The sequence below is a fragment of the Tamandua tetradactyla genome, chromosome 14 (assembly GCF_023851605.1).
Source record: "Tamandua tetradactyla isolate mTamTet1 chromosome 14, mTamTet1.pri, whole genome shotgun sequence".
In the NCBI taxonomy this organism is placed as follows: domain Eukaryota; kingdom Metazoa; phylum Chordata; class Mammalia; order Pilosa; family Myrmecophagidae; genus Tamandua; species Tamandua tetradactyla.
In genome coordinates, this window is record NC_135340.1 from 60148923 (window position 1) to 60176320 (window position 27398).

General features: G+C 39.9%; 1 pseudogene across 1 annotated transcript in view; it reads left to right on the forward strand.

The window, feature by feature from the left end:
• Positions 1 to 24927, forward strand: part of LOC143656064 (uncharacterized) — a 216866-nt pseudogene extending 191939 nt beyond the window's left edge. The window contains exons 9-10 of the transcript XR_013162386.1: positions 5563 to 5730; positions 19393 to 24927. The product of XR_013162386.1 is annotated as an uncharacterized LOC143656064 (transcript). The remainder of the gene's footprint in view (positions 1 to 5562; positions 5731 to 19392) is intronic.
• The last annotated feature ends 2471 nt before the right edge of the window (positions 24928 to 27398 follow it).

Genomic DNA, 27398 nt, shown 5'->3' on the forward strand with positions numbered 1-27398 from the left:
CATGGCCTTCAGATTAATATAATACCAATGATGATAATAGCCATCTTGTACCAAGCACTTTCTATATGCCAGGCACTGGAGAAAGCGTCCTTTATGGATTAGCTCCATAGCTCCTCACCATGTCTGTAAAAGGTGAGTGAACTGTTGTTTCTATTTTTTAGCCCTGATTCAGCTGTAAGGTCAAAACACCAGATCCTAAGCATTTCACCACATTGCCCAAAGCCTTTCTGTACTGGAAGAGGCCCTATATAACTTGGCCCCAGTTTCTCTCTCTGGCCCTACTCTCTCTCCCATCACTCTCACTGGTTTCTCCTTTGCTTCTAGATCTTTGTCTCTCCCTTCCATTTCCTATAACTTCCCCCAAGGCATCCCACAATCTCACTTGATCTCTTCACTTAGCCTCTGTTCATACTTTTGGGTATATTTCAGCATGATGTCCCTTGTCAATGCTCCTCATCATTCCTTGACCAAATTGAGGGAAAAGAGTCCTCCATGTAACTACCCTTATTATAACATCTGTTTCTCTGTCATCCTTATTGGTCCGCAAGTTACTTGAGGGAGGGATCACGTCTTGCTCACTGCTGTGTATAGTTAGCACCTTGTGGTATAAATGAATGAATGGACCCCAAGGGAATAGAGGAGATGGGAATTTCGTGGTGGTGGTAGAAGCGTAGAGGTTGAAATAGTTCCTTTCCTGGGAGATGTGGGTCTTTTCCAGAATCCCTTAGTATAGCCTATGGTTGAGTCTTCTCAGCCCAAGCAAAAGACCTGTTCTCTTGGGCATGAGGGTGACAGATGAGCTGCTGCATCTTAGTTTTTCATTTTCGCTTAAATGACTTTCCTAATCTTATTGATGGGAAAAGGAGGTGATAGGTGACAGCAGCTAGTGAGTTTCAGGTACCATGACATTGTATTAGGAAATTGTTGTATTAGGAAACTTGAGGCACAGGAGTTATAAGCCAGCTCCTCTCTGCTTGGTCTCTTGCTTGTTGTTGTTCATGGGGGTGGGGATGGGGGGTGGCTTAGCTGCTTGGCATGGTGGAGATAGCATGGGTGTTCTAGTTTGCTAGCTGCTGGAATGCACTATACCAGAAATGGAATGGCTTTTAAAAGGGAGAATTTAATGAGTTGCTGGTTTACAGTTCTAAGGCCAAGAAAATTTCCCAATTATAACAAGTCTATAGAAATATCCAATCAAAGGCATCCAGGGAAAGATACCTTGGTTCAAGAAGGCCGATGAAGTTCAGGGTCTCTCTCTCAAGTGAGAAGGCACATGGCGAACACAGTCAGGGCTTCTCTCTCGGCTGGAAGGGCACATGGCGAATACAGCATCATCTGCTAGCTTTGTCTCCTGGCTTCCTATTTCATGAAGCTCCCCGGGAGGCGTCTTCCTTCTTCATCTCCAAAGGTCGCTGATTGGTGGATTCTCTGCTTTGTAGTGCTCTCTCTGAATCTCTCATTCTCTTTTTACAGGACTTCAGAAACTAATCAAGACCCACTCAGATGGGTGGAGACATGTCATCCCCTAATCCAGTTTAACAACCATTCTTAACTAAATCACATCAACCAGGGAGATGATCTCATTACCGTTTCAAATATACAGTATTGAATAGGGATTATTCTACCTTTATGAAATGGGATTTATATTAAAACATGGCTTTCTTAGGGGGCATATATCCTTTCAAACCAGCACAATGGGTTTCAGGGTGGGACCTGGCAGAGCCTGGCTCTGCCACTTGAACAAGTTACTTAACCTCTCTAGGCTTCAAGTTTCTTCTCAATAAATCGGGATAATAGGTAGCATTCTCAATGGCATCTGACCAAGAGGGCCATATAAAGGACATTTATGGGTGTGCCATCCCATCTTCCTCTTTTTTCAGTCTCACTTGGAGACATAGCAACTGAAAAGAGGAAAGCACGGCTTCATACATTGAGTTCTAGCCATCTTGCTGCACAAACTAACCTATATATACTTTCTTTGGTGAATAGGGCTAAATTTTGGACTCAGATCAAGCCCAAGGTCTTTTGTCCCATTTTGCCCTTGACCATCTGTGTCACCCAAAGGAAGCCTGATCATTGCTTTTGAAAGACAATTGTTACCAGCTCTCTAGATGTTTGCGGCCTGACAAAGAAATTGTCTTCCTCAAAGTGTTTAGACACATATAACTAAACACTGAATACCCAGATGGCCCATCCCAAGTGAAAAAGTGGTAAACAAGAGAAGCCCTGTGTAATCAATAGTTGCTGTCTTTTAAACTACGTGGAGAAAATTCTCAATCAATATTTGCAACAGTCTGTTCTTTTAAACCAGGGAACACTCGGAATGAAAGACTATTCCACATGAAGAAAATGATTTGAGGAAACCTTTATTCTAATTCAAAATGTTCACATTTTTGCAATTCATGAGATTTGCTATGTAGTAAAAGAGGAAAACTATTGTATATAAAATTTAGCAGTTCTGAACAAAATTGAGTAAGTGCTGGGAAAAATCTTTTTGTTTTGTAAGCAGTGTTATTTTGCCTACAAAACAATAAAGGAAAATAATAGCTAAAAGCTGGCAAGAAACGATCAGGCCCTGTTTGGAGGAACTCTTTTCACAAATGTATTTTTTTTTAAATTAAAAAGAAATTGCCTCAATTAATTGTTTTTAGAAATAAGGCATAACAGTAATCTGAGAACAAAGCTCTCTGGAAAGTATAAGCATTTATTTTAAATCAATTTGCTTAAAAGGCCTTTAACTTGCTATACTGCTCACTGACTAAATGTTTATCACACTGAAAAACCAGACTATTTTTCTCATGATCTACCATTTTTTCCTTTAGAGAGGGAGTTTGTGTCTTTCCTGGTTATGCTTCAGTGAGTCAGAATATTGGTCAAATATTTACTAAATGTTGCATGGTTTGGCCCTTGCTGGCTCACTGTTTAGACCTCACTCCTAGCTATGACTCTGCATCTTTCTTGAGTTTAGAGAGTAGCTTCTGGTGATTTCGTCCCAGCTAGAAGTACATTTCCATTGTGAATTTCAGACATCCTGGTTATCTCTGTCCTAGCCCTGACTTTCTCACTGTGCTTGGGGTGCTCCACTTATTTAGCCCTCCCCTCTCCCCCTGGCCTTACCCATATGTACCCCACTCTCCCAGTCTCAACCCTCCATACTTCTGTACCCATCTGACCAGTGATCAATGGAAACCCAGGGCAAAGAGCCAAAGAAGCACGCTTCTGTGTTCTTTCCAACACTTACGCACTGAGTGTGCAGGGCACTGCTCTAGGTTAGAGAGAAAGAAAATAACATATAAACAAATAAATAACCAAGATGATTTTGGAGATGAAGAGTACTAAGGAGAAGTGGGGAAAGGGCTTTAGTTTTTCTTGGAAGGGCAGTTCCAATGTCAAGAAAGAGCCACTTTGCAAAGATGGAGGTGCACAGAAATTTAGGCTCAGAGAGAAGTAGAGACCTGTAAGGGTCCTAAGGTGGAAACAAAAGGAATAATAGTGTGATTGGATCAAAGAGAGCAGGGAGTCGGGGGTGAGTGTGGGGAGGGGAGGTTGTTGTCAGAGGGACTTGAAAATGAAGTTGTAGATGCAAAGAGGAACCAGACCATTTTATCACTATTTAGTGAGTATTTCCTGTTTGCCTTTCTAGAGCTGCTCTCTACCATGTTTTGTGCTTCAGGGGGCAACTTTCCCTTACCCACTGTTACTCTTTGGCCGGGGCAGGAGATGGGAGGAGAGAGAGGTAGGGGTATATTACGGAGTCTCAGCTTCGGTTGGGTGACCCTCTCCACACAGCCTCTCTATCTTCAGGTAGGAACACCTTCCCTTGTCCTTCGCTCTGGGGACTCTTCTCTACCTTTTGGCTTCCTGACAGCCTGCCCATACTTTTAAGAGAGCACAACAAAATATTTATTACTTTTTCCTCATTTGAGTGTGCTATCTCTTTCATGTAGAATCCTGACTCATATAGACGTACAAGCTGTAGTAAATAGTATGGATTTTATTTTGAGCACATTGGGAAGTCATTGGAGATTTTCTTTTTATTTTAAGGTAGGTTTATTGAGCTATAATTTATTTCCAGTAAAAGTCACTCCTTTTAGGTATGCAGTTTTATGAATTTTGACATATATGACCAAGTCATATGATTATAACCACAATCAAGTTGTAAAACATTTCCAGCATTGGAGGGTTTTAAGCACAGGGGTCACATGACCTGTTTTCCATTTTGCAAACCTTATTTAAACTTGAAGAAGGGTCCTAGGAAGGCAAGAGTAGAAACAGAGAGACTAGACAGGAGGCCATTGCAGTGGTCTAGACACTGGGCTGGACAACCAGGGTACAAGAGTGAATGACCCATGCTCTTGGGAAGATTATAGTCTAGCAGGAAAAATCCAAAAGGAAGGAAAGTGTTATAATTCATTGGGATAATCTTTGATATGTTGACATGTGGGGTGTTATGGTAGTTCATGGGGTGAATAGAAAAAGGGTTAAAAATATTCAGGCTGTGCCTTCTCATGGCCTCACTGGTCTAATCAATCCCTTTGGCTTAGGCTGAAGTTCCCTGTGAGAGGTTGATTTGATCAGCACCAGCACTTGTGGGCAGAGGGGATCAGAATTTTGAATCCTCTAAATCCTAATAGTTCAAGATATGAATACTATTCTTTTGATATGTGGGATAGAAACATAAAAAGATTAATACATTCATATCAGATTACATGTACCAGTGGCTCCTGACATTTTCAAATCAGCCCACAGAACACACTGAAGTAAAGGCCAGAGGCTGCTCACTGCTGGGAGGGGCTGGCCAGCCATCCTGTCATGCAGCTCCTATCCAGCCACCCAGAAGGCCAAGGGATCAAGATTTTGGCTCACTTGCAAGCTGCTCAATGTTTGTCAGTTGAGAAGGGCCGACATTGTCCTCCTCCTAACTTAAAAGGTGTCAGAGGAGAAGGCAAAGGGACATAGAATTTGGAATCATAAGCTCTGATTTTATTTTCAACACTGTCCATACATTGTTGGGTCATCTCTTCTAAGGCATGACCCTTCTGAGCCTCAGTTACCTCCTCTAGTAAATGATAATATCTTCTGATCTTGTAAACAACTGAGCACTTTCTTGAACATTAATTAATAGATTATAAAAACCTTAGTGACAGGGAGCATATGGAGTCCTCAGGATTAATTACAGTACTCTGCTTGATGTGTGCATCTGGGAAAATGCTTGTTGTTGACTTTTACCACCCTGGAAGAACAGCTTAGGGAAGTGTGGTGGAGAAGAAAAGGGAAAACCATGATGGCTCCTTGTCATTAACGACCTGTTGCCTCTACCCACCTGAATGATCTTACTCATTTGTATCAGCAATAGACCATTGCTAATCACCTCTTTCACCAAGGTACTGGAGAACAGAGGCTAGAAAAAGTGAGAAAAAGTGGCTAGAAGTACCCTTTATTGTAATTTTAGGTCATTAAATAATAGACTTGACAAGGAGTTCAATGTCATTCTTTTACTATCAATCAATCACTGATTATATTTTCTTAACTTTGTAAATAATCTTTCTCTTGCATTTGTAGAATAATCTGGAATGGCTTGTTGAAAGTAAGCAATGGTTATTAAAGAATTTTAATAGGTAAATATATGTCTCCCTGGATACTCAAGAGAGGACTGCCTTCAATCCCACAAAATAAATCAGTGGTAAACCCAGGAAGAAGGAAGAGGATGATTTATTCATATCAAAGTTGGTAAGATTATGATAATAATGAAAATAGGAACAATAAATATAATACATCCTAATAATGTTGAGAGATGGCATTTATTGAGAACAGCTATACTGGATAAATGGGGTCCAAACAATTAAAGCACATAAGATCCAGGGGCTCATTATAAGGTTAATGAAAAACAGCACATATCTGCTGTGAAGGTTGAATACAAAATGCCAGTTAAGTTTATCTGAATTCACCAGCTTGCATTGTATGTAATATGTACCCGACACTGTGGTAAGAAGTTTGCAGAAATTGTCTTGTTTAATTCAGACATGCAACCCTACATGGTAGGTAGGTAGTCTTCATCTCATAAAATCACCATGAGAAAGCTAAGGCTCGAAGATTCTAAGGACTGCCAGTATGCTTTCATCCAGGCTGAGGTCAGGGGAGAGAATCAATGATGCTTCAGAAGATTTGCACTTTTGGGAGCCAACTTTGCTAAACCATGAGCCTCTTTTTTTGATGCATCTACCCAGTGCCATTTGCTTTTTAATTGCCTTGAGGTCTGTATAATGTTTCTGATATAGCTCTCAGAAGTCTTTGAAATGGATCAGAACATGATAGCTATTACATTTATTACGGGATCAGCTTCTATACTTGACTGATGGTTCTCAGGTTTTTATTTGCATCATAAACACTTGGAGAGTTTGTTAGAGCACAGGTCTAACTCTTGCTCCTGGCAGCAAATCAGAATTTCTGGGGGGCCAGGGCCCAGAAAGCCATGTTATAAACAACATCCGTGTGCTGGTTTGAAAGGATGTATGTCCCCTAGAAAAGCCATGTTTTAATCTAAATCCCATTTCGTAAAGGCAGAATAATCCCTATTCAATACTGTATGCTTTGAAACTGTAATCAGATAATCTCTCTGGGGGTGTGATTTAATCAAGAGTGGTTGTTAAGCTGGATTGGGTAACGACATGTCTCCACCCAGTTAGGTAGGTCTTGATAAGTTTCTGGAGTCCTTAAATGTGGAAACATTTTGGAGAATGAGAGGTACAGAGAGAGCAAAGAATGTTGCAGCACTATGAAACAGAGAGTCCACTAGCCAGTACTTTGGAGATGAAGAAGGAAAGTGCCTCCCGGGGAGCTTCATGAAACAGGAAGCCAAGAGAAGAAGCTAGCAGATGACGCTGTGCTCGCCATGTGCCCTTCCAGCTGAGAGAGAAACTGTGACTGTTCACCATGTGCCTTCTCATTTGAGAGAGAAACCCTGAACTTCATCGATATTTCTTGAACCAAGGTATCTTTCCCTGGATTTCTTTGATTGGACATTTCTATAGACTTGTTTTAATTGGGACATTTTCTCAGCCTTAGAACTGTAAACTAGCAACTTATTAAATTCCCCTTTTAAGAAGCCATTCCATCCCTTGGATATTGCATTCCAGCAGCTAGCAAACTAGAACAATCCCTAAGAAATTAGGATCCATATTTGTTTAAGAACCACTGCAATTGACCAGGAAATTATCCCTAATTCTATTCTTCAACTCAAATTATATGTTGTCAAAATCTTCTTAGAGTCAAGAACCTAGAAATGGGCCAGCAATATATAAATACTGCACATTTGTTGCTGTCTTTATTTAATTTTAAAATGAACCTTACAAAAATTCACAATTAGAAGTATACAGTTTGATGAATTTTGACAAATATATGAAGTCATATAATCACTACCCCAATTATGATATAGAATATCTCCATCACCCTACAGAGTTATTTCATATCCCTTTGCAGTTAATCCCTTCCTCCCACCTCTGGCCCCTGACAACAACTAATTGGCTTTCTGTCAGGATCGTTTTTTCTTTTCTAAAATTTCATATAAATAGAATTATACTCTATGTGATCTTTAAATTCTGGCTTCTATTATTTAGCATAAGGCTTTTGAGATTCATCTTTGTTCTTCTTTGCATGGGTAGTTCTTCCTATCCTTTCTCTTCCTCTCTCTCTTTCTCTCTCTCTGTGTGTCGTCTTTCTGTCTGTTTTTGCCTTATCACCTAGGCTAGAACATTTAGCACAATCTTGAATAGAACTGCTGAGAGCAGACATCTTTGTCTTTCCTGATCTTAGGAGACAGAATTCATTCTTTTACCATTAAGTATATTGAGTATGATATTAGCTGTAGGCTTATCATAGATGCCTTTTATCAGGAAGTTTCCTCTTATTGCTAGTTTGCTAAGGGCATTTTATCATAAATAGATATCAAATTTTGTCAAATACTTTCTCTGCATCTGTTGAAATGATCATATAGCTTTTCTTTTTTAGTAGATTGATATCGCAACTTATAAAATTGATTGATTTTTGAAACCAACCATGCATTCCTGGCATGAGTTCCACTTGGTCATGATCCATTACATATTACTGGATCAATTTGATAATATTTTGTTAAGGGTGTTTGCATCTGTGTTTGTGAGGAGTATTAATCAGCATTTTCACTTCTTATGATTTATTTATCTGGTTTTGGTGGCAGGGAAATGTTGGTCCCGTAAAGTGACTTGAAACATTTCCCTCCTCCTCTATTTCCTGAATTAGTTTGAGAAGGATTGGTCTTACTTCTTTAAATGTTTGGTCAACAGTGAATCTATTTGGGTTTGAGTTTTACTTGAGGAATGGTTTTTATCTAAGCATTCAATTCATTTAGTAGATATAGGATTATTTGGGTTACTTTTTTCTTCTTGATATATGGTAATGTATCTATTTAATCTAAATACTTGAATATATTTGCCCATAAGATCTGCAGTGTTGACTCCTCTTTCACTTCTGTTATTGGTAATTGTGTCTTCTCTTCTGTTTTCTTAATCAGTATGACTGACTAGAGGCTTATCAACTTTTAAATTGATCTTAACAAAGGCCCAGTTTTTATTTCATTGATTTTCTCCAGCGTTTATTGCTTTCTCTTTCATCGATTTCTGCTCTTATCCTTATTATTTACTTTCTTCTTATTACTTGGGTTAAATTTACTCTTCTTTATCTAGTTTGTTCAGGTGGAGATTTAGATAACTGATTTGAGACCTCTCTTCTAATATACATGCTTATTGCTATACAATTTCTTCTGGGTATTGCTTTAGCTTCATTCGCTACAATTTGATATGCTGTGTTTTCATTTTTCATTCAGTTCAAAGCATTTCAAAATTTTCCTTTTGATTTCTTCAAACCATTTGGTCATTTATGTGTGTTGATTAATATTCACATATTTGTGTTTTTCAGGTAATCATTCTGTTACTATTTCTAGTTTAATTATGTTTTGATCAGAAAATGTGCTTTGTATCATTTCGATTATCTTAAATCTTTGAGACTAGTTTTGTAGTCCATAATATGGTCTATGTTTGTGAGCATTCCATGTGTAATTCACAGAATATGTACTGTGATTGCTGGTGGAATGTTCAATAAATGTCACTTTGGTCTCTTTGATTGATAGTAGTGTTCCAGCATTCAATATCCTTATAAACATTTCTCTCTACTTGTCCTATTAATTACTGAGGAAGAGGTATTGAAAATTCAAACTATAGTTGTGGATTTGTCTGTTTCTCTTTTCAGTTCTTTCCGTTTGCTTCATATAGCTATATTTTTTTTGCGGGGGGTGTTGGTGTATGGTCTGGGAATTGAACCTGGGTCCCCTGCATGGAAGGCGAGCATTCTACAATTAAACTACCCGTGCACCCTTGCTTCATATATTTTGAAGCTCTGTATTGGATGCGTACACCTTTAGGATTGTCATGCCCTCTTGATGAATCAACCCCTTTATCATTATAAAATGTCTCCCTTTATCTGTAGCAATATTTCTTATTCTAAATTCACTTTGTGTTAATATAGACATTCCTTCTTTCTTTTGATTAGTTTTTTTTTTTTTTGGTATATATTTTTACATTCTCTTACTTTTTAACCCATCTATATCTTTTTTACCTTTCATTTCTTTCTTTATCATTCTCTTGTTTTTTTCTCTGTCTTCTTGATCAAGTGGAGTATATTTGTAACAGCTGTTTTAATGCTCTTACATGATAGTTTCACTGTCTCTGCCATTTCTTGGGAAATATAAATTTCTATTTTTTTTTTTATGCTTCTGGGTCAGAATTTCCTGTTTCTTTGCATGCCTTATAGTTTTTATTGGATGACTAGCATTGTGAATTTTACATTGTTTGCTTTACAATGTTAGTCGCTGGATTTTGTTGCTTTCATTTAAATAATGATGGATTTTATTCTGATACGCAGTTAAGGTACTTGGAATCAGTTGGATCTTGTTAGATTTTGCTTTTAAGCTTTGTTAGGGTGGGACCAGAGCATCCTTTAGTCCAGCACCAATTTAGCCCTACTATTGTGTATTCTTCTGCCTGATGACCCTTGTGTTATGCAACTTTCCACTCTGGCTATTTGGAACACAAACTATTCCCATCTCTGTATGGGCTTCTGAAATTGTTTTTCCTACTTCTTCCTGTTGATTCTTTGCCAGTCACACATTTGCAAATCTTAGCCAAAGACTCTATGAAATCTTCCTGCAGAAATCTGGAACACTCTCTTTGTATATTTCCCCTATCTTAGTTTGGCAGGGCTACTGTAACAAAATATTCCAGACTGGGTTGGCTTAAACAACAGGAATGTATTATCTCACAATTTTAGAAGATAGAAATCCAGCATCAATGTGTCATTAGGATCATGTTTTCTCTGAAGTCTTTAATGTTCGGATGGTGACTTACCAGCAAGCCAAACCTCAATTTCTATTTCCATCACATGCCATTTTACTCCTTCTGTCTCCTACTGCTGTGCTTAAATTTCCTTTGCTCATAAGGACTCCGGTCACATTGAATTAATGCCCACGTTGTTTCGGTTTGGCATCATTTTAACTAATAACATTTTCAAAAGATCCTTCTTACAAATAGATTCATACCTACAGGACTGGATGTTAGGACTTGAACATGTCTTTGTGGGGGATGTGATTCAGTCAATAACCCTCTCCTATTTTGGATTTCTGTCTCACAAATTCAAGCTTCTTTAGGCTTTTGAGCTCCAGTATCAGTCTTCTCAATTCAAGGAGAGTGCTGAGCTCTGTTTGGATTCTTCTTCTCTGCGTTGAGGTCTGAAAACTGCCTCCATCGAGGTCTGAAAACTGCCTCCAAGCAGTAAAGGGGTACAGTTGTAAGGCTCAGCTTATCTGTTTCCTTCTCTCAGTGATCACGATACGGCTATGTATCTAAAAACTGTGATTTCATCTGTTTTGTCCATGTCTTCTGTTCTTTAAATTGGGAGGATTAAACAGTTCCTGTTACTCCATCTTGACCCCATGTATTTGATTTAATTCTAAAAATTCTCTTTCTTGTCAAGGTCAATCACTTCTTCTTAGGGGAAATTAAAGGTATAACAAAATATGCAAAAGAATATTTCATTTGTCTCACTCCCAGCTCTGAGGTGTCTTCTCCAGTAGCTGCAGCCTGGGGTTTCTTACATAGGAAACAGCCCCACTCCTTTAGTATTTCCAGAGTTAAATTATCTTAGTCTAAAGCCCACCATATTTCCAAAGGTCCAAGAAGCTGTCAGAACTCAAATATACTGAATTAAATTCTTATAATTTAAATACAAATTGTCTTATGCATATGCATTTCCTAAGCAAAGCAGTGTTTTCAGCACCAAACACATCCTAGAATTTAACTCCAATTTTCTGTTACCAGCTAGAGACCCCCACAGAGACGCACTATATTTGGGGGATCATATAAACAGAGAGAACAGATTAGGAAAAGAAAGAGAATGAGAGTGAGAGAGAAGAGAGAGAGATCAGGCTAATTAATTCCCATTCTCTAGTCTACCACCCTTGAATTTAAATCTCAAGTGGAATAGCTCTTCAGACAAAAAGACTCTTACATTAAAATTGTCATTTGTAGTAAAAAGAGGGAAGGGGAGAGGGAAGTATGCACAACTCTGAAACATTTCTGTCTTTTGATAAAATTTCTCAATTTGAGATAGTATCTCCTTCTCCAGGACTCTGTCAAGAGCTCTTACTTCTATTTAGGTTCAGGCCATATACTTTAAATTTCCAAAAGAAAGAAACCAAGATGTTTCTATCTGTTTTGCACCCTGCGTTCTTGCTACTTGGCTTCAGAACCCACACTCAGTTGAGTTTTAAGAGATGCTATTAGTGCCCCATATCCCCTCAGGCATTACTTCTGTGGTCCACTTCCTGGCTTCCAACTACTACCAAGTGTATTTCTTTGCCTGAGGGTTTTCTAAAGCAGTTGGAGCCCCTCTGCTAGTGTCCAAGGTAGACTAGAAAGAAGTACCACATTATTAATGCCCCATAAGCATCTATTAATCAATAATTTGGATAGGAAATCCCTGTATTGCCTATTCTGCATTGATTCCTAGAACTCCCCAGTGGGATGAAGCTCCACTTGCCTGTAGTGGGAGTTGACTTGATAACGTACCCTTTATTGACTGCCTTTCCTTTGCTGTCTCATTTTCCTATTCCTTCCCAGTGTTCCTTGGATCATCTCCCAGATAATTTACTTGTATTTGATTCTTTGTCTTTGGGTTTGTTTCTTGGGAATCCAAATTAAGATACCCTCCTACTTTCTAGCAAGCAAGCTACTCCCCAAGGATAACAAAAACTTCTACAAACAAAATTCACAGATTTGCATTCCATGGAATGTTAGTCCCTAACCCTCACTGAAATATAGAAGGAGGGAAAACAAACATAGTATAGTCAGTGCCCTTCCTTCTACTATTTCTTCATACTGTAAAGTCCAAACTGTACTTTCTTATCTGAACTTGGCTTACCCCACCCTAGAAATGAATCTGTGTCCACATTTAAGACCAAGTCCTGTTGTTCCATATGGTATCAGATACATCATTACTCTTATATTTGTAATTCAGGAGTTACTTACCTTAGCCCTTAAAATGAATCCTCAACCCCACTGAGACAACTTTTAGAACCAGTGATGGAGAGCATCTATTGAAGACAAAGCTTTTTCCTCCTTATTTCAGACTTTCTTGGAGAAAATAAAGTTGCTCATGCAGTTTGATATTTCTGAGTGAACCTGTATTCCATATCCCGGACCATTCTGTGTAAACTCACCTCCTGATTTACTGCTCTGGATGTGAGTCTAGGAGAAGATTTAACTGGGATCCTGTGTCCTCAAATCTTTGAACAGCTATCTACTGTGATTGCTGCCACTCTAGTTAGTCTCCAGGAGTTTGCTCCTTGGGTCCTCTCCAGTGACAGCTCTGTTAGTAGCCAGAGATTTGGACCCCAGTCTTACCTCATTTAGAGTGTGTTATGAAGAGGCCTAATCTAGAGATTTCTGCTGCATGTCCATGCCTTCTTGCTTCTGGGACCCCTGCCTTAGAAGAATTCCTCCTTCCAAACGGAAGGAGGCTTTAGACCATTCTTTTCAAAACAGCCACAAGAAATCAGTTCTTCTTAGAAGAAAGCAATCTAAAAGGGAGACAGTAAAAGAATCGCCAATACAGAAAACAAATTTGTCTCTGCTCCACAGAAAATTTTACCTCTTGCATCTAATTGTTTTTTGGCATATTGATTATGTAATGTCCTTAGATCCTCCTTGATGAGGGCGTGAGGTTAGATTGGACTATTGAACTGTTTGGGAATCAATATTCTTTCTTGTTCCAAAGAAGGATGATAAAGCATGAACCAGTGTTCATAGTACAAAGGAAATGCCTAAACTGATGAAAGACAAACAGAAAACCTGGACTCCTTCAGTTGTTTGTAGGAAGTATAGAATTTGTTACTTAGTTGATGGGTACAATGTTTTTGCTATATTCTGCAAGACCTGCCTGAGAGAACTGAATTTTAGGAGTGATGGCTATATCAGTGATCCAGAAATGAGTGAAGAACTGGAAGAGAAGTATGATGGTATGAGAGGGAAAGAGATTATTGAAGAAAGAACAGTGGAAACTGTAATAAGCAACTGTTTGAGGTCTTCAAATGATACTGCATTTTAATAAGTTTGAATACAAGAATAAGTAGAGGAATAGAAAGGAAAGGAAAATGACAGGGAAGCAGTGCAGAAGAGGGAGAAAGTGGGAAGGAGAGACAATGGGGAATTAATGGGAGTGATTATTTGTGATTACATGTGAGATTCCATGTGTGGGAAAGCAATGGTGAGTGGTCAAGGAAAGAAATCAGGAAGCAGAAAGAAAGGGGATGGAATAGAGCAAAGGACAATGGCCCATGGGTCGAATTTGCCTTGCTGCCTGTTTTTGTAAATAAGGTTTGATTGGGACATAGTCATGCTCATTTGTTTACATGTTGTCTTTGGCTGCTTCCACACTACAATAGTTGAAACAGAGACTACATATGGCTTGCAAAGTCTAAATTACTTGCTTTTACAGAAAATGGTTACTGACCCCTGGGCTAGAGGAAAGGAAGGTGACGTGGGAGAAATCACTTGCTTAATGAAGCAGTCGTAGGTGACAAGATGGCAATGAAAATGCCTACAGTGAGGGCTGTTGGTGTCCCACCCTGATATCCCAGTGTTGGCTGATAATCAACACAGATGGTTTTAGGAATTGACCTTTGCTGATGGCTGCCAGAAAATACATTCAAAGGCTAGTCCTCTTCCCTCGAGGTACGACTAAACTCTGTGATACAATTCATACTCCAGAGCTTCCCCAGGGAACAGAGTGAAGCTTGTCTCTAGCTGGGAGCACATACTTGCTTCACTTTGTTTCCCTGCCCTGTCCTGCTCCCCTCCCACCCCTTCTCCTGAAAGTCCTCTGTCACTATAACACTTGAACAAGATTCTCTGTCTCAGGCCCTACTTCTATGGAATCTGACTTAAGACAATGCCATTTAATGCCAAAATGTGCATTTAGCCAACGTTTTACTAAAATAAATACAAAGCTTTTGAATTATTTAGCCTAAATGAATGCTACACTGAAGTCTATATTTTCTATTCAAAGACATATGATCAGTAAAACTTTCACTAATGAAATTGGATGATAGATTATTGTCTAAGAAATGTGCTAAGACAATTTGCCACATCACGTTCTTGGCCACAAGCACGGATTTGCTTAGGCGTATGATGAATATACACATGCAGGTTTCAGGTCTTTTGTCATCCATGGAGGAGCTGCTTGGGGTAAGTTTCTGTGATTAGGCAAGGAGCCTTCTTAACCGGCTAAGCTTAGATCATTCAAAATTTTCTCTGTGGCATAGAGCAAAGAAACCATTTGTGCTCTGACTCAACCACACAAAATGCTTTGGGTTCAGAAGTAGCAACGTGGCATGTGTCCTGTCATCAACCTGCATACTTTCTGTTATTCCTTTTCACACAATATACTATACGTCCTGTTCATGGCATCATCTGCTTGTGGAAGCCCAGAAAAGTTAGAAAGGGACCCATGGACTTTAACAGTAGTTTTCCTGCTCTGTGCAGTTTCTTTTTTTCTCTCCCTGGTGTGTTCTAGGATAATATCCACTAATACACTTAGCCAAGTGACAGAGGGGTGGAGAGATAGCATAGATGAAGCAATCAGTAATTTTGGGTGAAGTAATCATGGCGACTTTGGAGAAAGCAGCATGAATTAAAGTTTAAAACTTTTTTCTAGGTCGGCTCTGTCTGAAATGCTCTTCCAGCTACCTGCTTTCAAAATTCTGCTAATCCTTCAAGGCTCATTTCTAAGAAGGCTCCTTTTCTTTATATTCACCAACTTAGCATTAATTACATGTGTATTTGTGTACTCTATCTCCTTTTCCAGCTATAATTGTCAGCTTATATCAAGGACTGTGTCTAAAAGCAAGCAATCACATGTACAAACCAAGTACGCACATTTACACATTTAACCATCACACTCTTAACTAATAGTGAGTGATCCTAAAAGTCAGGGTAGTAATTTGAAAAAATGCAGAGGCAAGAAGTGATCATGTTATGAAGCTATTGTACAGCAGCAAGTCACTTAGCCAGCTGGTAAACCTTGCTGTATCCCATGGGACTTGACTTTCCCGTATGTATTAGCCTTTATTAGGTAGAAATTCTGCTGAAGTGAAAACTTTATTACTCAAACACTATTTCTTTGTGAAAACTATCACCCAAAATAAAGCCAATTGCTTTTGCCGGTAAAGCTAAGGAGAAGTCAGAAGTAAGTGTAAAACCAGAAAGACCCTAGGTTAAGGATAGCAAAACATAGTGTTTGTTGTTCCATCACCCTTTTTTCTCAATCACATGGCAGATATTGCAAATTGATCATTCTTTCCTGCTAAGTTCAAACCCCAGCTGTCAATTCTGTTAAGCCTTTCTAGGCAGCTCCTGTGTTATTTTAGAATGAGCACTTAAAATGATGCTGTTTATCACTCTAACCTTAGGTCAAAGAAATTTCTCTCAAATCACCTTTATTTACTTATTTTTGTATGCTATATGGCAGGGTCACATTGCATCAGTTTTCCATGTGAGTATCCTGTTATTGCAGCATCATTTGTTGAATTTTTTTTTTTTTTTTGGGAAGTCCATGGACCGGGAATCGCAACTGGGTCTCTTGCATGATGGGCGAAAATTCTACCACTGAACTACCCTTCCACCCCTCAAATCACCTTTTATCTTTATTTTTTGCATGATTTAGTTAAAATTTTCTGGTCATATCATGCTCTTTCCTACTTATTGGTAGCTATGTTTTGATATTTCACACTTTTCAATTGATTTAAGTTTTTTATAAAACATTACAGCAACTACCAGCATAGCTTAGTTACTAAATTCTGACAGTTGGCACATACAGACTTCTCTGGGCATACGATCATTTGTGATTAGAACATTCAAGAATTCTGATTAGTTGAATTTGCTTGTCGTCCAAGCCAAGTTTGTTCATCAAGGTGAAGCTTTGAATAACAATTCTTGCAGTAGAGTTGTGTTGCATGTACTTTGTATTATATAGAATGTTTTTTTTTGTTCTATAATAGCTATCTTTAGCTCAATTCTATAAATGCAATGCTTCCAAATATGTTTCCTTTTAAGAATACCTGCAAATATATGCTCATTGAAGTTGTATAGTTTGTGAAAATTATATTTAATGAGGCGGAATCTTGATCATATATAAACCATTATTATGATTTAGTCTGAGGCCTGAGGTTTGTTGAGATTCTTGCACCTGTGAGGCCCTGGATGGATACATATTTATTCACCATATAGTATCTGTGACTCTGGAAAATGTCAAAGAAAGTGATGACTCTTAGCTGAATTTAGCATTCCATATTTAATATCTAGCTATTATTTTGTTTTTGATGAGAGCAAATCCATCATATGTATGCTATGTGAACAAGAAAAGCAATTCATAAAATTTCAATGTTTGAGTTGGCTAGGTCTGAAATTGTTCATCAGGTGAGAGACAAAACTATCTTGAGCTCTGAGCCAGCAGTTATATCAGTAGTTGAGGATATGCCTAGGAAACTCATGACAGATTTTCTATGCAAATTTGACTTAAAGCCAGGAGGCTGAACAGTCATTTAAATTAAGCATTGAGTTGAAGTCTTACGGGCCATTATTGAACCATACGTTTGTGGGGTAAATAATATGCTATGGAGTTGTACACATATTGGAGAATTAGCCCAAGTCTCCGACAGAGCCCTTGTGAATGGCATGTGAGTACTGTGTTGAGGGTTGAACACAATGCTATTCTTTAACTCGTGAAATGAACTATGAAAATCTTTGATGTCTCCTGTATATTTGAACAACCACTTTGTGTCAGGCACTACTGACTGAAGTGAAACAAAATGAGCTTTTTCTTTTTTGTTTTTCACAGCACAGATGATTAAGATGTGCTGTTTCTAGGGGAATGTCTCCTGCTCAAATGGACTTCACTTAAGAGAGATTTAGTGGGTGTGTCAGACATTGTGCTGGTGATATAATGTGTACCCCCAGAAAAGATTTTGTGATTATTTGAGCATAGAAGCTCTGAAGAAAAGTCAGACAGTGTATAAATGAGTTAAAACACTCATTTTAATTGAAATGATTAACTCACTTAAATGAGTTAAAACACTAAAACGTTTGTTAAAGCTTCCAGAATACGAATATACCAAAAAGGAATGGCTTTTAAAAAGGGAATTTATTAAGTTGCAAGTTTACAGTTTTAAGGCTATTAAATGCCCAAACTAGACTATCCAGAGGAAGATACTGTGGTTCAAGAAAGGCCGATGAGTCTGGAACACCTCTGACAGCAGTGAAGGCACATGGCTGGCATCTGCTGGGGCCTCTGGCTTCTCGTTTAAATGTCTTCTCTGGGGACATTTTCCTTCCATATTTCCAAAGGTCTCTGGTTATATGGATTCTGAAGCTTCTTCCAAAATGGTTCCCTTTTAAAGGACACCAGTAAGCAACCCCACCTTGAATGTGTGGGGACACTTCTCCAGGGAAACTACTTAATCAAAGGCTTCCACCCATAATTGAGTGGGTCATATCTCCATGGAAACAATAAAAAAGCTCCCATCCAGCAATAATGAATGAGGATTAAAGAACATGGCTTTTCTGGAGTACACAACAGTTTCAAACTGGCACAGTCAGTGATGGTAGGATATGACCAGGTCCAGTGATCAGGGAAAACCTTGAGTAGAAATTTGAAGGAAGATGAGCTTGAGTTGAGTTTGAATAGGGAGAACATTTTAGGGAGAATGAGCAGCAAGAGTTAAAGTCCAGTGGTAGGAAGGAGTATGAAACCAAAGAAGGTCATTGAGGAAACCAGGGAAGACTGTTGTGATTAGGTGCAGGCAGCCAAGGGTAAGTGGCATGAAAGAGGCTGAAAGGTGGGCAGGGGCCAGCCATGCAGGGCCGTGTCGGACATACCAAGTATTGTACTGTTTTAAGATCTGCGGGGAGTCACTGAAGGTGCTAAGGAGGTCATGAGATTCTCATCTTAAAAAGATCACTCAGGTTTTGCTGTGGAAAGGAGACTAGAAGGGGCAAAAGTATATGGAGGAAAAGCAGTTGGGGAACTATTATGGAAAACTAGGCAAGAAGTGATGCCAGCTGTGCCTAGGTTGACTCAAATCACCACCAGTCTCTCTTCTGAGTTAAGGAAAAATGATGTTCCTGTAAAACCATTACCATGGAGGCAAATGGTCATTTGGCTCCCACCCATACCACTCACAGAAAGGTTTTGGAGATTAGTTGCAGCAAAGAAGGAGGGTCTGGAGAATGGGCCCTAGGTTAGCGAAGAGTAGAATCCCGAATACTGCTTTGGTGATGTGGTCTGGAAGATGAACCTTGGCAGGTAGATGTCAGCTGAGGATCCACAGACATTGGATGCAGTAGTGCTAAACAGAACAAAAGGACAAAGAAAGGATACAGAGAGGCCCAAAGAGCCAACTTTATTTCTTCTCTGTGTTGCTTTCTCTGCTCTGCCATACATTTCATGAATTCACGGAGGCACTTTTGTTTGTGATTATGATTATAGAGTGTTACAGTGGGAAGGGATTTGAGCGATCTTCTAATGCAGTGGTTCTCAAAGTATGGTCCCACAGACTGCTGTTTCTGCAAGGTGGGGAAGACATACTTTCCCCCATTCTTCCTGCTCTGTACAATTAAATATCCTATACATTTTATGTAAAACAAATATAAAACTCTGAAACTAGAAAGAGAAGGCAGACTGGCTAGGGACCTTTAACTGAGGAATTACATGATGATGTAATCCTTTTTTTCTTTTTTGCCTCATATATTCTAGACGTGGTGCTAAAGAAGCAGCAACCCAGAGACGCCAACAGCCACAGACATAAACCACCACCACCACCACCACAAAAGCCTGTTCTCTCAGCCAAATGACCAGGACAACTTGTAGAGCAAGAATGAAAACTTTTGGACAATAACTGCTCTACGCTAGTCAAAGTGTGGTCCCTGGACCAGAAGCATCAACTTCACCTGGGAACTCGCTGAAAACTGCAAATTCCTGGGCCCTATCCCAGACCAACTGAATCAGAAACTTGGGAGTGGAGCACAGCAATTGGTGGTTTAACAGTTTGAGAGCTACTGATAAGATACAGCTGACTCTTCAAACGTGAAAACTCAAGGTCAGGGGCTGCCTGATTTGCCCAGGTGACAGTTGCAGGAAGTCTGGCTTATTCTAGACCTGAGGCTTTCCACCAAACCACGATGCCTCTTTTAGTGCTAAAATTTAAGGAGAAAAGAGAAAATTTTAAATAAAACATGTATTAAATGTTAAATGCTTGACACACAGAAGGCACCTGATCAATATTTGTTGAATGTTGAACAAATATCAAAGCTAGATTCTCATAGTTCAAGCACCAAGTCTACTCTCCAGGTGAGTTAGAATGTGAGTTTCAACAGCATATTGGTAGTCTTTGATTTGGCTCCAATTTCAGAGAGCATGTTAAAGGAAAAATGATTTCTTAGAAAACCTGAAACCAGCATCAATATGTGAAAGCATCTATAAAGCCTGTAGCAGTGCAGCTGGCCACTGAAGGTAAAGAAATTGCACCATATTCTTTCACATTCCTGGCCTCTTTATTTTCCAACCTGCATGAAGCTTTATGAATACCTGACCTCATAAAATGCCAGCTTTCTCAACTCTGAACTACCACCTCCTCACGCGGGCATGGGGAAGGAAAGTCTAGATTCTGGTAGTTCAAGTGCCAAGTCTACCCCCCGGGTGAGTTGGAATGTGAGTTTCAACAACAGAGCAGTTTGTAATCGTTTCCCCGTTGTGTCTGACATCCAATCAGCCCACTGGATGATTAAATGAACATCATTAAACATACGATATAATTAGACTAGAGCAAAACAGAAAATGTCTGTTGCTTGAAAAATAAACATTTCTGTATTGCCTTAATGTTTTTCTCAATTGATAGCTGTGAATTCGTGGAGACAAAACGGGTAATTAAAAATATTATTTTAAAAAGCTATGGCTGGGGGCAGTGCAATGGTGGCTCAGTGGCAGAATTTCTTGCCTGCCATGCTGGAGACACGGGTTCGGTTCCTGGTGCCTGCCCATGCGAAAAAAGAAAGCCATGTCTGGGCACCTACGGGCTCCAGGCTGTGGCTGTGGTGGCGGAGGTGGCAGCCATGCCGAGCCCAGGTGCCAGGGACCCAAAAGGACTTCTTCTGTCCAGCAAACCTGCTGCCGCCGCCACAGCCCGGCAGGCAGAGCTTTGCCACTCCTGGTGCCGGGGCAGCGAGGGGCCAGCCCCAGGCGAGCAAGCAGCAGTGCCTCATGCACTTGAGCCTGGAGGACAAAGCGCTGCAAAGGGAACTGAAGAACAGAGCAGCAGCCCGGACTGCCAGAGACTGAAAGAAAGCTCGAATAAGTGAGCTGGAACAAGTGGTAGATTTGGAAAAGAACCAAAGACTTTTGCTAGACAATCAGCTTTCATGAGAAAAAAATCATGGCTTTGTAGTTGAGAACCAGGAGTTAAGACAGCGCTTGGGGATGGATGCCTTGGTTACTGAAGAGGAGGCGGAGACCAAGGGGATTGGAGCGAGGCCAGTGGCCGGGTGTGCTGAGGCCGCAGCACTCAGACTAAGTTCACCTCTGCGGCAGGTGCAGGCCTGGCTGTCAGCCCTCCAGAACATTTCCCAGGGATTCTGACGACGTTGACTCTTCAGACTCTGAGTCTGATGTCTTGTGGGGCATTCTCGGTAACCTGGACCTAGTTGTGTTCTTCAGATGTCCTTCCTCAGAGTCTCCCAGCCTGGAGGAGCTCCCAAAGAAGGACTCCGTTACTTACCAGCTTCCCCTTCTCCATGGCTGGGACCATCATCAGCCAAACTGGAAGCCATTAATGAACTCATTCGTTTTGGCCATGTATGTTCCAAGCCCCTGGTCTCTGAGACAGAGAGCCAAGCTAATGTGGTAGTGAAAATTGAGGAAGCACCCTTCAGCCCCTCAGAGAACAAGCGCCCTGAATTTACCATTTCAGTGAAGGAAGAAGTTGTAGAAGATGATTTTAGTCCCGAGCTGGATATCTCAAATCTACTTGCATCCAGTTACTGCCTAAAGCCACCTTCCTGCCTGCTGGATACTTACTGTGGATGTGAAAGTTCGTACCCATTGCCCCTTCGGCGACATGTTCTCTCCACTTGATATAGACTATTCTTGGGAGGACACTTTTGCCAAATACCTTTCTGCAGCTGATTAGTGTCTAAGGAGTGATCCAATACTTTTTCTCTTTTCCTTGACTGTTAACATCACTTACTGGAGTACAGCAGAGAAACCTGATTATGCATCATTTGGAGTAGAAGAGGCACAGTCCTAGAAAATTCCTCTAAAATATGTATCTGTTCAAACCTCACAGATCACCCCAGGTATTGTCTTTTGACATCCAGCAGGCCGAGGTACTCGGATGCATTACTCTAATTCAGAATACAACTTTTGAGGTTGAACATGTATCTTAAGGGCAGTAGTTTGCCCTAAACTACACAAAGGCCATTGGTCAAGTATCTTAAAATAGCCATGGAATTTATGAATGGCCCTTCTCTTCCCCTTCTTGGGATCCCAGCTTGCCTCCAATTTTAGGTCCTTCTGTTTGCTTCTGCAAGCAGAGAGAACACCTACCTGAGGGGGCTACTTTTCCCTCATGTACAGTTCAGGTAAAGATCAAGAATCCTTTAAAAAATATATAGAAATTTACTACATAAATGCTTGATGGAATTTTTCCCTGCTATAGTAGCTTTTGAAAGGTACTTTCTCCATTTATTTAAAACTACCCGGGCAATTGAAAAGTGCAATATGGTGTCTTTGTTCTTTTGATTACTTCTTGGACCACAGGCCTTGTTTTCTTCTCTCTAGATGTTTTACTTATTTGTCATAGTAGTAATTTTTCCAGCTTCAGTGAACATGCCACATTTTGAAGTGACCAATGCTTTTTCCCTTAATTGCTGCCTGCTTCAATTCCTGGTTACCATAAGTGATATAATCTACTCTTCGAGTGTTTAATACATTTCTGAGAGTTTTTCCAGCCTAAAAAATGCACTGGCCAGTAGCATAGCTAGTAAGTGGCAGAGTTAGTTTGTAAACCTGAGTCTATCTGATTCCAGTGCTTGAACCCCTAACCACTGTTTGGCAGTACTATTTTATAAATATTAAGAGAAGGACTTGTCATGGAATACCAAGACTCTTTTGCTATTATATTGGGATTAAAAGCATTTTTATACTCACATTCCCTGGGTTCAGTTGTGTCACTGGCTAGAGCTGGGTCTAGGCAATTAATATCATTTATTTATTCATCTATAAAGGGAACAATGATCAGTATCTTTGAAGGTTGGTGAAAGGATTAAAAGATATGCCTTTTAAGCACTTACTATATGCCGAGTATCATACTAAGTACTCAAAAGTTAGCTCTTATCTCCTGATCCACTTTGGTAGGGTTTAAATCCCTTAGAGATTTGCAGTTACTCAAGAACTTGTTTCACAAAAGAATAAACCTGTTCAAGGAAAAAAAAAAAAGCCATGGATGATATGATGGACTGGTGGAGGTCAAGTTGAATCCAAAGTGCATTTTTAAGGTAGCCTTTTTATAACTCTGTGCAACCCTTTAGTTGTGAGCAAGCTCAGCAGGGACTGTAATAACAGCTGTACAATTAGGCACTTTAGCCCTGGAGATGGAAGGGGGACTTGGCTACTTTAGTCTAATTTTATTTTTTGTAAAGCTGGTTGAAAACAGCAGTAAAGCTTTGCTTTAAAGATTTTTCAAACCACTGGGTTCAACTGATGAAGAGACTTGATAACTGGGCAGCTATCTGAAAAGTCCACAGAAACATGTTATTGTAATTCTCATCCCCAAAGCCAGAATATACAAAATATGGCAGGAAACGTGGAAACGGTATACTTCTTGAGTGGGGCCTCAAGGTGAGAGGAGAGGAGAAATATATATATACAACCCAAGCGTCTATTTTATGGTGGTTCCCTGATTCCATCTGCATGATAATCTTGACATGCCACTCACTTTAGAAACCCAAAGGAACTGGATGCTGGGTTAAAGCACTAGTTCCTAAAGTGTGTCATTTGGACCAGCAGCCTTGGCATCACTTGGAAACGTGAGAAATTCAAATTTTCAGGCCCTACCCTAGACCTACTTAATCAAAAACTCTGAGGATGGGGCCCAACAATCTGAATTTTAACAAGGCCTTCTGGTGATTCTGATGTACAAGTTTGAGAACTGCTAGAGAGAATGATTTTAAAGAGATGTTATCTTTTCAAAGGGGATAGCGTCCTACTGTTGGATGTGAAAAATCAGTTCAGAAATGACTAGGAAACCAGAGTAACTACATCAAAAGCAAGAAGGAAGTCTTTCAAGAGCCAGCCAGACAAAGCCAAAGGCTCTCCTGCTGGTTTTATCAGGCATGAGAAGATTCAAGAAAATCAAGGAGTCCATACAACCTTTCTAAGCACCAGAAAACAGAAAAACTAGGCTCCTGCAAAAATATGAAAATAACTCATCTATTTGGCCCCCTCATATATTCTTTGCTTTCAACTTTCTCCAGATTATTTGCAGTTAGCAAATTTTATATATCTTGTTAATGAATTTGATCAAAACTAAATAATTGACGCTTTACCTCTTCTAACCTTTTACTTTGTGGTATTGTGAGTTAGGGATAGAGACTGTGCATAAATTGCATCTGGGCACCTGAGCATAACTGGGGAAGCATACCTACTGGAATTTATTACATTAGTGACATGGAATTCTCCTGAGTAGGGCCTTCATCTTAAAGGAAGAGAGAATGAGAGAGACAAGGTTGACCCAGTACCCTGTCTTGAGCCATTGGCAGGAAGGACTGTTCCTTCTCTGACATTCCAGCCTGGCAGCCACTCAGATTTGTCTCTTGGTTCCTGAGTTCTGTGGAAGAAGGGTGGGGTGCAGATAAAGATGGAAAGTTGTTTCACAACAAAAACTCAGAGATCTTGGGACATAAGTGTCACTGCTTTGGTGCCCATGAAGAAAAGTACAACTTAAGTAGGAGAGAGAATCCATCCCCACTCATCTGTTAGAAAAATGTCTTTCTGTCTTACAAACACAGTTAAGTGTGTGAGGGGGTCCATTGTGAATCCTCAGATCCATGGTACTGCTAATCCTCGGTACTTCCTGAAGGCCTTTGGCAATAGCCCAGAAATGCAAGGATTATAAAGAAGAGGACAACACAGTGGAGTGTTTGCACTTCCCCCTAAATTTCCTTAACCATATTCCCTTGTCATTGTCAATTGTGTTTATGGTTTAAGGGGACGGGTGGGATGAAGAGAAGGACAGACTTGTTGGTGTCTTTATTTCCTGTGTCTCACACCGTAACACCTAGACCAAAGCTCAGTATGCGGAACAGGTATTCAACTAATTATTCTTATTGAGAGACCTGCTGAAAGCAAACCTTTTAAGAATGATTCAGTGCTTAACAAAAATGTAGCATGCTTGTGAATTGCAAACGAGCTGAGTCCATTTCCTTGGCCAAATATATCGAACCAACAGAAACTTCGAGATACCAGGAGATAAAGACTCAAGAATTGTTCACGTTAGGGGGAACAGCCATGGACATCCTTGTATAATAGGCTCTGCATCAATTTCCCTCTGATGATTTCTGCTTGAAAACCCTGCCAAGAACCAAGCTTTATCATGAAAGCCAGCAGGTGGCCGGGCTCCTTGAACCATACTACCTCTTACCACCCTCCTTCCTGGGTCTGTTTTCTGCTCCCTGTACACTGGTTACACAGCCTCCATCTTCCATTCTCTCCCTGAGGTGGGTTCTGCATTTGGGCAGCTTTCTCAGTAAAAGCTACTGCCTTCAGAAGCACAAATATGGTTCCATGTCTGTGTTTTCTGATGTTTGCCGTGTTAACAAGGACCTCCAGGTACAATTGCCTGACTCTCTGCTGCTCTTGCTTTGACCTTAGTACCACTCTGTTGCCCTCCTCCAAGTTCACCTAGGTCGGATTTAGTTTCAATGCCGGCTCTACCATGCTCACTGGTTAGCACATTTCTGGTCCTTGCTTGCTGCCCAACTTTATGAAATGATGCTCAGGTCAAAGAGTGTGCATATGCTGAATACACTAAATAGGGTGAAAGCATTGCATCTTAGTCCAAACATTAGCATTGCTTCTTGGCATGCCCTCCATGGACCATCTGCCTCAGAATCATCTGGGGGGCAAATTAACAAAGCACATTCCTGGGCCTTCCTTCCAGCTACTTGGTTTTTTTATTCTTATTTTTTGGGGGGGTTCATGGTCCAGGAATCGAACCCAGGTCTCCTACATGAAAGGTGAGCATTCTACCACTGAACCACCTGTGCACCCTACAGCTACTAGTTTTTGATACTGTAAGTCTAAGGTGCATTTTTCTTTTTAAATAGAACTCATCCAGATTGAGAGCTGCTGCTTTATATCTGGTTCTTAATCTTGAATCTTGGGTGAACATTAAAAATCCAGTCCAAAACGTGTAAAGAGGTGGGAATGGTACTTTAAAAAATACAATGTGTGGGTCCCACCCCACATCAATTAAATAGGAATTTCTGAAGGTAGCGACTAGGAATCCTTGCTTTTAAAAGCCTCCAAAATGAATCTAAAGTGCAGCCACGTATGAAAACAACTGCTGCTTGAGTCAGTAGTTGTGAATTGATGACTCAATATATGTATTTTCAAAAGTCCATAATCAAAGACTAGCTTTAATAAAATTACTTCCCTTTAACATGTTGCCAAAAAACTTACTTTCTGCAGGCCTTGTTAATCATATGAACTTATCTCTGTGTTTTGTTGTGGAATCATCTTCTCTTCTTCCCATCCCGTATTGCCTGACTCTTCTCATGGTGGTGGTTATTGATTAAGTAAACAAAAGAAAAGAAAATTAAAGCTGCTGGTGCAAATGGGAGGGCCACAGTCAAAACTGGTCTAGCAGGTAGGTTTTGTTGTGTCTGCTTTATGTTTTTAAAAATATTTAAGCCAATAGTTTAAAAAGTTGTGTCTGGTCCCTAAGGCATTTATGTTTGAGACCTTTGTGAAAAAGGAATGAATTTAATCATTCAACATCTGAGCCCCTACTAAAGGTCAGGAACTCTATTGTAAGTGTTTTTACTTTTCTCACCCAACTCTATGAAATATATATTACCCTCTTTATGGGAAACACTGTAGGCTGAGCAAGATCACAGTACCAGGTGGTAGGTCAGAATTTTAGTCCAGGTTTGTATAATGCCAAAGTATCCCCAGTCCCTCATACTTGTAAGAACTGCAGGAATTTGGCCTGGTTCTGTTTCTCTGAGATTAAAGAGACCGAATTTTTCTGGGCACCTGTGAAGTATTTTGCATTTCATTAAGGCTTCATCACCTGGTTTCAGGGAATTTAGAAATCAGTCGGTAAATTTGGGGAGGGCTTTAGTCTAATTAGCTTTAAGTGTAGAGGCAGAAGCTTTTTGGGCAATTTAAGACAGATTTGCAATTCTATCAAGTGGATGCAATCATGTATGTAACCTGAACATTTCAAGGAGAGTTAATAATGACTCCTCAGGCACTTCAGCGAGCTGAACGGAAAGAACATTTGTTCAATGCAGTTAGTTATTAGAGCAATTTTTTTTTTTTTAAGCGAATTCTCGAGTACACCTCTGGTGAAGTGAGGCCTTGTACCCACAACTCAGTAGCAACTGTTCGTAGTCTGGAGTACCACCTTTTTTTAGTTTTGAACTCTGACTGTAAATATTTTACCAGAGAGTTAGTTCATTAAATGGCATTTTTATGCTTATTGT